Here is a 9,855-nt window from a genome sequence, read left to right on the forward strand (position 1 = left end):
CTTGAGCCCAGGAGTTGGAGGTTGCTGTGAGCTGTGATGCCATGGCACTCTACCCAGGGGGACAGCTTGAGGTTCTGTCTCAAAAAAAAAAAAAAACTGAGCACTGTGGTAGGCACCTGTAGTCCCAGCTACTTGGGAGGCAGAGGCAGAAGAATCGCTTGAGCCCAGAAGTTAGAGGTTGCTGTGAGTTGTGATGCCATAGCACTCTACCCAGGGGGACAGCCTGAGGTTCTGTCTCAAAAAAAAAAAAAGCTGAGCACTGTGGTAGGCACCTGTAGTCCCAGCTACTTGGGAGGCAGAGGCAGAAGAATCGCTTGAGCCCAGAAGTTAGAGGTTGCTGTGAGCCGTGATGCCACGTGCTCTACCCAGGGCGAAAGTTTGAGGGTCTATCTCAAAAAAAAAAGAACTCTCCTTCCCCTGACTTTACTGGTATATATACACCTTCTCCCAGCTACTCAATCTAGCAGGCAGGCAGGCACCACTAGAAAGTGATTTTGCAGGTGTAATTAAGGTCCCCAATAAACTGACCTTAAGCTAGGGAGATTATCCCACGGGCCTGACCTCATCTCACACCCTTTCAATCTAGACCTAGCGCCCTGACACAGGAGCTCAGGATGAGGAAGATTTCTACAGGAGCTTTGAAAACTGGAGAGGGCCACAGGCCAGGAATCTGGGCAACTCCAAAACCTAAGAGCAGCCCCCTGCCAACAGCTAGCAAGGAAAGGACCCCTGTCCTACCACAAAAAGAACCAAATTCAGTTGTAACCACAAGAACTTGAAAGAGCACTCCAAGCTCCATAAGAGAACTGGTGGCTAATACAGGACTATAGCCAGGCGAGACCTGAGCAGAGAACACAGCTCATCCTGCAGAACTCCTACCTACAGAAACAGTAAGATAATACACAGGGGCTGTTTTAAGCTGCTAAATTTGCCACATATGATGTTTGTTATATAGCAAACAGAAAACTAATATAGGCCAGGCGTGGTAGCTACACCTGTAATCCCAACACTCTGGGAGGCCACCATGGGAAGATTACTTGAGCACAGGAGTTCGAGACCAGCCTGAGCAGGAGTGAGACCTCCCATCTCCACTAAAAATAAAAAACACAGCCAGGCTTTGTGGCCAGTACCTGTAGTCCCAGCTACTTAGGAGGCTGAGGCAGGATGGTTTGAGCTAGAAGTGTGAGGTTGCTGTGACCCAGGCTGATGCCACGGTACTCTACCCAGGGTAACAGAGTAAGACACTGTCTCAAAAAAAAAAAGAAAAGAAAAAGAGAAAACTAATACAAATATTATACTAAAATAGTTTTCATACCTCATGATTTTTTAGTTAAAAAGAACAGAAATTCGCCAGGCACAGTGGCTCAATACTCTGGAAAGCAAAGGCAGGTGGCTCACTTGACTGAGCTCAGGAATTCCATACCAGCCTGAGCAAGAGTGAGACCCATAGGGCAACGCCTGTGGCTCAGTGGGTAGGGCACCAGCCCCATATACCGAGGGTGGTAGGTTTGAATCTGGCCAAACTGCAAGAAAAATAGCCAGGTGTTGTGGCAGGTGCCTGTAGTCCCAGCTACTCAGGAGGCTGAGACAAGAGAATCGCCTAAGCCCAAGAATTGGATGTTGCTGTGAGCTGTGACATGACAGCACTCTACTCAGGGCAATAAAGTGAGACTCTGTCTCAAAAAAAAAAGGGCGGCACCTGTAGCTCAAAGGAGTAGGGCACCAGCTCCATATGCCGGAGGTGGCGGGTTCAAACTCAGCCTGGCCACAAACTGCAAATAAATAAATAATAGAAATATTAAAAGAAAAAAAAGAGAGAGAGAGAGACCCATGGAGGGAAAAATAAACTAGCCAGGCATTGTGGCAGGCACCTATAGTCCCAGTTACTCAGAAAGTTGAGGCAAGATCTCTTGAGCCCAAAAGTTTGAGGTTGCTGTGAGCTGTGACCCAATAGCACTCTACCCAGGTCACAGAGTAAGACTGAATAGCCTGGCGCCTATAGCACAGTGGTTACGGCACCGGCCACATGCACCAAGGGTGGTGGGTTGGAAACCGAACCAGGCCAGCTAAACAACAATGACAACTGCAACAAAAAAAATAGCCAGGCGTTGTGGTGGGCACCTGCAGTCCCAGCTACCTGGGAGGCTGAGGCAAGAAAATCGCTTGAAACCAAGAGTTTGGGTGGGCTAAGATGCCACAGCACTATTCTGGGAGTGACCAAGTAAGACTCCGTCTCAAAAAAAAAGTAATTAAGATAACTGGGCTAGTCTTGGCGCCTGTGGCTCAACCAGCTAAGGCGCTAGCCATGTACACCTAAGGTGGCGGCGGGTTTGAATCCCCAGCCCGGACCCGCCAAACAACAATGATGGCTGCAACCAAAAAATAGCCGGGCCTTGTGGCGGGCGCCTGTGGTCCCAGCTACTTGGGAGGCGGAGGCAGGAGACTCACTTGAGCCCAGGAGTTGGAGGTTGCTGTGAGCAGTGAAGCCATAGCCCTCTACCCAGGGGGATAGCTTGAGGCTCTGTCTCAAAAAAAAAAAAAAGATAACTGGGCTATTTTATCTACTCTATATATACACCTAACTCACTCAGCTTAAAATGTCTGCTCTATTGATACTCACTTATCTGCTTTATTTTTTAAGTTGACAATACAACAAGCACATTCAAAAAGCAGAGATCCACATTGTTTTCAGCTGCCTCAAAAAAAATTGAAACTGGACGACATCTGTGCTCAAAGGAGGAGGGCGCCAGCCCCATATACCGGAGGTAGCGGGTTCAAACCCAACCCCAGCCAAAAACTGCAAAAAAAAAAAAAAGAAAAGAAACACGAGTATCTTTTTTTTTTTTTTTTTTGGTTGCAGCCATCATTGTTGTTTGGCGGGCCAGGGCTGGGGATTCGAACCCGCCACCTTAGGTGTATGTGGCTGGCGCCTTAGCTGATTGAGCTACAAGCGCCGAGCCGAAACACGAGTATCTTAACTAGGAGGCTACAAGGTAGAAAGACAAGGATGCCTTGGGAAAAACAACACAGGTTAGTGGGGAATCAGCCCCGCCCTTGGAGGTAACATTCTCAAGAAAAATGCAAAAGGTCAGGAGGAACCTCCTGGCAGCCAAATTCAATGGAGATGTACCGTCCAATTCCTCCCTGGCCTCTTACTAACCTACTCCTCTCCTCCTGGGGCACGTGCCTCTCAGAGCCACTCTGCAGTCTCTAGCGGGGGATGTCATGGACAACCCCAGGGTTCTCAAGCTCTACTGCAGACTCAGCTCTTTACCTCCAGCCAGAGCCTTTCCCTGGAGCTCCAGTCCTGCATCTCCAACTAATCCGTGTGGCTCCCTCATAAGCACTGCAGATTTAACATATCCAAAAGCACATCCACTGTCTTATCCTTGTCCTGTTTCCCCTATCTTGGTGGGAGTCATTAGCCAGTGAGTCACCCAAGTTAGAGATGCATTCTAGATGCATTCCTTCCAGAAACATGAAGAGCCCATTATGTGCCAAACACTGACACTGAATACAAGAGGCAAAAATCCCCGCCCTTGTAGAGATGTCAATAGAGACAGGAAACAAACAAAATAAAATGATTAAGTATAATATTTAGTACTTTGGATAGCGAGGAGTGCTGAGGAATGTGGAGAAGTGAGGACAGCACTAACTAGATCATGAGCAGTTTGGCTAAAACCCCAGATGCACCTGAGAGCAGGAGGAAGACAGAGAAAGAGATGGGACCAGGATGCTTAGAGAACATCGGCAAAAACATTAGCAGAGGACTGCTATGGCCTATTTTCACAGGGCCACTTAGGCTGCAAACATTTGGGCTACCCCATCCTTTCCTCTTCCTGCCTGTAGCCCCGCCCTTGCCCCAATCTAATTAGCCCCAAGTAAAGGACATTATGACCCCACCCCAGCTAATCCATCTCCTCTGCTGTTCCTGCAGCCACTCAGTCAGCCTGCATCCCCAAGTGAGAACTGTCAGCCTCTGAATTAGTGGCAACTCCCTCCTTTTTCCACTCTCACCCATTTGCCACAGGCCCCTTCACCACAGTGCAACCTCAGGGCTGCCGACACTTGGCCAATCTGTACTTTTCCTTAAGTCTCCTGTGAGAAGTCATCTTTTCAGAGTGTTCACCATGAGACTGAACCTGATCTGTGCTACCTGTGCATACCAGGCTGTCGCTTCCACCAAAACATCAACTACTTAATCAACCAACACCTGCCAGTTGGTTCTCAACAGATCAGCCTTTCATAATTGTAATGTGTAAGTCATTTTCATTCCACATCATGAAATTTGACACTTGAAGCTTCCAAAGTATTATTGTTGAGGATTACTACTGATCACTTCTTTGTTACATAAAATACAGGTTTCTTATCTTTTTCCAGATTATACAAATTCTACATTTCATTCAACTTTTGACCTGTCTAGTTTTTTTACATAAATATTTTAAAGATAGTTTACAGCCCTATATAGAAAGTAACACTGACTTTTCTTTTCCAGTATTGTGAAATGTGCTTAAGAACGTACACTTTTTTAAAATGTATAAATTCAAACTGCAGTTTTTACTTATTATGAAATATTTAAGATGCTGTGTGCCTCTTCCCAGTGGTACTCCCTTCCTTCTATCCTGTATGGTGCACTGTGCTTTTCTAAGGCCCTGCCAACCAAGGTGAAGGAGCTGAGGCTGCAAGGCGGCACCCCAGGTCCTCCACACACAGTGCCACCACAGACCTGCCGGGCTGCACTGCAACACAGTGCTGCTGCCTTCTTCCTCACTTGGAGAAAGCAGCTCTGCAGATTGCCTTCCCTCCCACATAGATGCCACACAACCTTAATTTTTTGATGTTTAGCATCATTGTATTCTTACACTTAGGAAACAAAATAGGAACCAAAACAATGAGTCAAACTTCCCACCATACAGAGGTGTGTTGTCTGTCTCTGGAAGAAGTAAATCTGTAACTACAATATGATTAGAGGACTTATGGAGGTTGCTCCTATTTCCTAAACGGTTTTTAACTGAACCATTCCAACATTTCCAGAATTGATTCTCATCAATGGCTTAGTCATGCTGTACAAAAAAAAAAAAAAAAAAACCTTGGAATTATACTCATGCAAAGATCCAACTTCTCTTTCGCACAGCACTTTAAATGGCATTATCTCAAACGTTTTGTTCTCATACTTTTAAAAAAACATCATTTTTGCAAACACTCCTTATCAAGCACTTAATACGCAAATTCTGCTTTGAAACAATAAAACAGTAACAGAAAGCAAAAATTCTAATACAAACACACCTGAAAATCACCTGCAAATCCCAGTTAGAAAACCATCCACTCTGCCACGCATAAATTTTACTTTTTAACGCTTTATTTTAATTTTTTAAGGAAAGAGAAGCACCAAATTTTTACAATGAAAAAGCTATCCAGGACAGGGACTGCCTCAAGTTTAGTTGCAGCAACGCCAGCTCAGGTGAACAGGGTCGCCTGAAACATTTCCCATCTGCCTATTGAAAGAAAGGGATCGCCAAGGAGGCGAGGTGCAGGGGGCTCTTGGGAGGGGCTCCGCCCGGGCTCCCGGCGCCCCCGAGGATGACAGGCGCGTCCGCTCAGGGCGGTGCCACGGGAGAGGGCGGGGGCCGGACGGAAGAGGAGGAATCGGACAAAGCGAGCCCGCCCGGCCACCGGCTCCCCGCCCGCCGCGTTCCCGGGGGCGGCCACATCCCCAGTCGCACGGCTCCCCGGGTCCGCAGCTGTTCCGGGAACTGCCGCCCCCGCCCGCAGGAGCGCGGAGCCGAGGAGGAGGGACCGGGGCGGGGACAGGATGGGGGACACAGATGCGAAGGGAGCTTCAGGCCTCCGGGCCGGGGGCAGGGACCTGAACCTAGCGGGGAAGACATTGACCGGGGAGGAGCAGCGGCCCAGGGCGGGAGAAGGAGCTGGGGACAGGGACCTGAATCTAGACTAGGTACCTAGATGGGAAGGGAGCCTCGGACCGGGGACAAGGACCTGGACCCGAATGAGGACATGGATGGGGAGAAAGTAGTAGCCCAGGGCGGGGGACCCAGAGACCTCGGACCGGGGACAATGACCTGGACCCCCCGAGTGGGGACATGGATGAGGAGAAAGTAGTAGCCCAGGGCGGGGGACCCAGGGACCTCAATCTGCAGGGGGACGCCGAAGGGAACAGGGCCATGAAATGGGCGGGTACAGGGACAGGGCTGTGGCCTGGGGCGAGACCGCACCGGGCCCGGAACCGGACTGGACCACCAAGGAAGGGGCCGGGGCCGGGGACTCACCGTCCTGCTGCTGCGGGCCGCGCTCCCTCGCGCTGTCAGCACCGGGAGGCGCTGCCGTGCGCGTGCGCGGAGCAGAGACTGCGCCGGGCCCGCCGCCTCGCCGCGGCGCTCCAGTCACGAGCGAGTGGCGCTGGCGCGGCTACCCCGCAGCATGCTCGGCCTCCCGCGCAATGTCCACTCGGCGCTGCCTCACAGCCGCAGCCCCACCACCCCGGCCGCTCCGGCCCCGCCGCCTGTGCTGCTCTAGCCGCCGAAAATGGCGTCTCCGCGCCGCTCCCCACCGCCCCGCCCCGCCCCGGCCCACAATGCCGCGCGCCTGTATGACGTCATCGCCCCCTCGCCCCGGCGTGGCCAGGAGCCGGGGAAACTGAGGCCAGGTGGCTGGCTCCCCGCAAAAGCCGGGCGAGGTGGGGCCGGGAGGGCAGGGGCGACCGTTAGGCTATCAAGCGAGCGGTCACGGGCAGCGGGGCGGTGGGTGCAGGGCTCGCGGTCCTCGCGACCGGTGGGCGGGGCGCTGGCCGGGGCTGGGTGCCGGCCCGGGACGGCAGTCGGTGGGGTGGCCCGCCCCAGGGTCGCGGCCTCGACTGCAGCGATGATCAAGCGCTTAGACGGCGGTCCAGCCCCATCCTGCTCCCCATCGCTTATGCTTTGCATGCTCACGGAACTCTTTCCAGAACCCCGCAAGGAGGGCTGCCATAAGCTCCCCAGAAAGGAAGGACCCTAGCCAGGCCAGGCTCAGCCTGTTACCGAATTGGTCAAGACGTTGGCCCCCAAACCTCCACCTCATTATTCCCTCTCCTCCAGAATGGGACAGCAACAGTACTTTCCAGGCACTCTCCCCCTTCCTGCTTGTGAAGTCCAGACACAAGCTGCACTTCAAGGGGGGAACAAGGTCCTCTTGAGACAGGAGATGCTCACTTTCTACGTGGCACCCCCTGCAACCACCACCAACCCTCACCCCTGGCTACAGGGCCTTGACCTCCAGCCCGGGCCTAAAGACAGCTTTCAGGTCAGAGAGCTGCTGGGTGTCCTGCTGGAGCCAGCTCTGCAGACCTGACTCAGCAGCCAGCCAGGAGGGCGAGCTGATTCAGTGCAAGGCCAGCTTTCTTTGCCTGCTACCAGCTTGGGAAACACTCTAGATGTCTGCAAACTTTTCAAGTGCAGGGCTCCCCTAGCCCTCTGGGCTGGTCCCCCCCCCACCCTGTCTTGTGAACTACTGTCCTCTTCCACCTTTGAACCCTGCAGCTGTACCTGTAGTCACCAGGGAAACAACTGCTCCTCATCACTCAGAGGTCCAGTTACTTTAACTTCATTTCTAAGTACAAAGGTGGGCCAACAAGGGGGTGCTCCTGCGGGTGACACAGCAGTTAGAATTGGCCCCAGGGAGAGGTAGAGAGTAAGGGCCAGACAAATGTCCTCCACACCACCATAAATGATTTCAGCCAAACTGCTGCTTAGAGTCACCGGCTCCTTACCAACCACCGCTGGGCTGGGCATTCACCAGCTCACTGCCAGATGCTCTGGCAAGGGCTCAGTTCTTTCTGTGCCTCTAGGCTCAGTAACTGTCTCCTGTTCTCATCCATCATTCCTGCAAGAAATCTGGGATGCCTGGGTCCCTTCCCTTTATAACAGTGCTTCTTAGAGATGGCCATGAGTCAGCTTCCTCAGTAGTCCTCCAATCCAGCCCACTGCCACCACTTTTTCAGGCTTTATCACCTCCTTATTCTGTTTCCTCAAGAAACATGTGCAGAGCTCTATGAAGATAAGAATTAAGGAAGGATACATTGGTGAACCGGAAAGATCTCTGCTGTCTAGTTTACGTTCCAGTGAGGAAAGAAGGCCGTCAATACACAAGGAAATACATGCTCTTGCAGAGACTTAAAGTGAGATGATGTAACAGGCAGAGGAGGTCAGGGAGGCACAAAGTCACAGGAGAGTGCTCCAGGGCCAAGTCCTCTGGCACAGTGAGCCTGAAAGAGAAGAGGCCGGATCCCCCACCACTCGCACCAAGCCTGCCATGCATCACTCTTGGGGCAACTCCAAACTCACCTTGGTCTACCAGGCCCCTAGGACCTGGTACTGCTGACCTCCAGGTTCTCCTGTCTCCTGAACACCCTTAGCCATCCATGAGTTCATGATCTCACATCCCCTTACCCTGTGCATAGTGTCTTCCCTGCCTAGAATGCTCTCTGTCCCCCGCCTCTACTCTGGTACTCCAAGACTCATCCAGGAGTCCTGCGTACAAGGGTCTTTTCTGACAGTACCAGCCTAAGGCAAGGCCTTGAGCTCCTACCTGTCCTTTCCACTAATAGGCACTGTGTGGTTTTTCAACACACCCCACACTCACCTCCCCCTCAACCTATGAGCACCAGAATAGGAGGGGTCTGTGCCTTCCTCATCACCATAGCTGGCCCAGCACCTGCAGGAGAGAGGAAGACCCGGCCACAGCTTTTCTAGGCTTCCTTCACACACAGCTGCTCCTCTCGCCACCACCCCTGGGGAAGCAGACATGAAAGATCCCCATGAGTCTCTGACTTCTGCCATGATCCTCAGGAACTCCTGCCAGCCTTGGAGCCATTGCCCCTAGGGTTTGGCTCCCAAGCTGCCACCCAAGATCAAGAGATGTGGCCACTCTGCTCTACTGCCCTGAACATCCAGCAGCGCTGGTAGGTGCCCTGACTGTCCAGGGCAGGGCTAGAGCACAGGAATCTCCCACTCATCTCCTGAGGCCTCATGCAGATACTAGCAGGCCCTGCCCTTTCTGAGCCAACCTGAGCATCCTCAGTCCCTTTCAATCCTCCAAGCCTTGCAGCAGCTCAGAGAGGGCTACTGCCAAAGCTGTGACTGAGGTCCCTGGTCAGGAGGACCAAAAACCTCTGCAGAAACATGGACTCGAGGAACACAGAGCCTGCAACCTGCCAGGCAGCTGGGCCTGCAGAGACAAGCCAGCCTGAAGCTTCACGTATTCACGCTGTTCCCAGGATTATGGAGAACTCTGGTATTACTGCAAGGCTGGGCAGCAAAGCAGGCACCTGGGAGCTGAGACGGGGGCCTGGAGAAGGTGCAGGGGGAGCTCCGTGCTCCCCAGGGATGGAACACAGTCACATAGTAAATGTAAAGGATCCAGCAGGTAGAGGAATAGCAGAAAGAAAAGTACAACGATGAGAGGGAAAAACACATACAGCCTCATTTGTGGAGGAATGAACAGAAAGTTGCTGCTTTTTTAAGCATTCATCTTTTTACTATAAACGTTTGTGGATGTCAGGAGGCTGGAATTTGCCTTCCACTCTGAGGGGTCTGCAGTCAGGGGACAGCCCTCTCAGTGAATGCCTGAATAAGGGGGAGAGATTAAGAGGCAGAGAAGCGGCTCAGTGCCTGTGGCTCAAGCGGCTAAGGTACCAGCCACATACACCTAAGGTGGCGGGTTTGAATCCAGCCCGGGCCCGCCAAATAATAATGATGGCTGCAACCAAAAAGTAGCCAGGCGCTGTGGCTGGTGCCTGTGGTCCCAGCTACTTGGGAGGCTGAGGCAGGAGACTCTCTTGAGCCCAGGAGTTGGAGGTTGCTG

The 9,855-nt window shown here is 52.3% G+C and overlaps 1 protein-coding gene across 11 annotated transcripts in view; it reads right to left on the minus strand.

Annotated features, from left to right (window-relative positions):
• The window catches only part of KLC1 (kinesin light chain 1), a 129,059-nt gene that overhangs the window by 66,387 nt on the left and 52,817 nt on the right, over positions 1-9,855 (minus strand). For 7 of the 11 annotated variants that reach the window (XM_023514513.1, XM_012806566.2, XM_012806567.2 and 4 more), the window contains exon 1: positions 6,288-6,566. The exons of the other annotated variants lie outside the window; for them this stretch is intronic. The gene's annotated coding sequence lies outside the window, so the exon portion shown is untranslated. Of the gene's footprint in view, positions 1-6,287; positions 6,567-9,855 lie in introns of those variants that run through there. 11 annotated transcript variants of the gene reach the window in all.

The sequence above is a fragment of the Otolemur garnettii genome, unplaced genomic scaffold (genome assembly GCF_000181295.1).
Source record: "Otolemur garnettii isolate 467f Iridium unplaced genomic scaffold, OtoGar3 scaffold00054, whole genome shotgun sequence".
In the NCBI taxonomy this organism is placed as follows: Eukaryota; Metazoa; Chordata; class Mammalia; order Primates; family Galagidae; genus Otolemur; species Otolemur garnettii.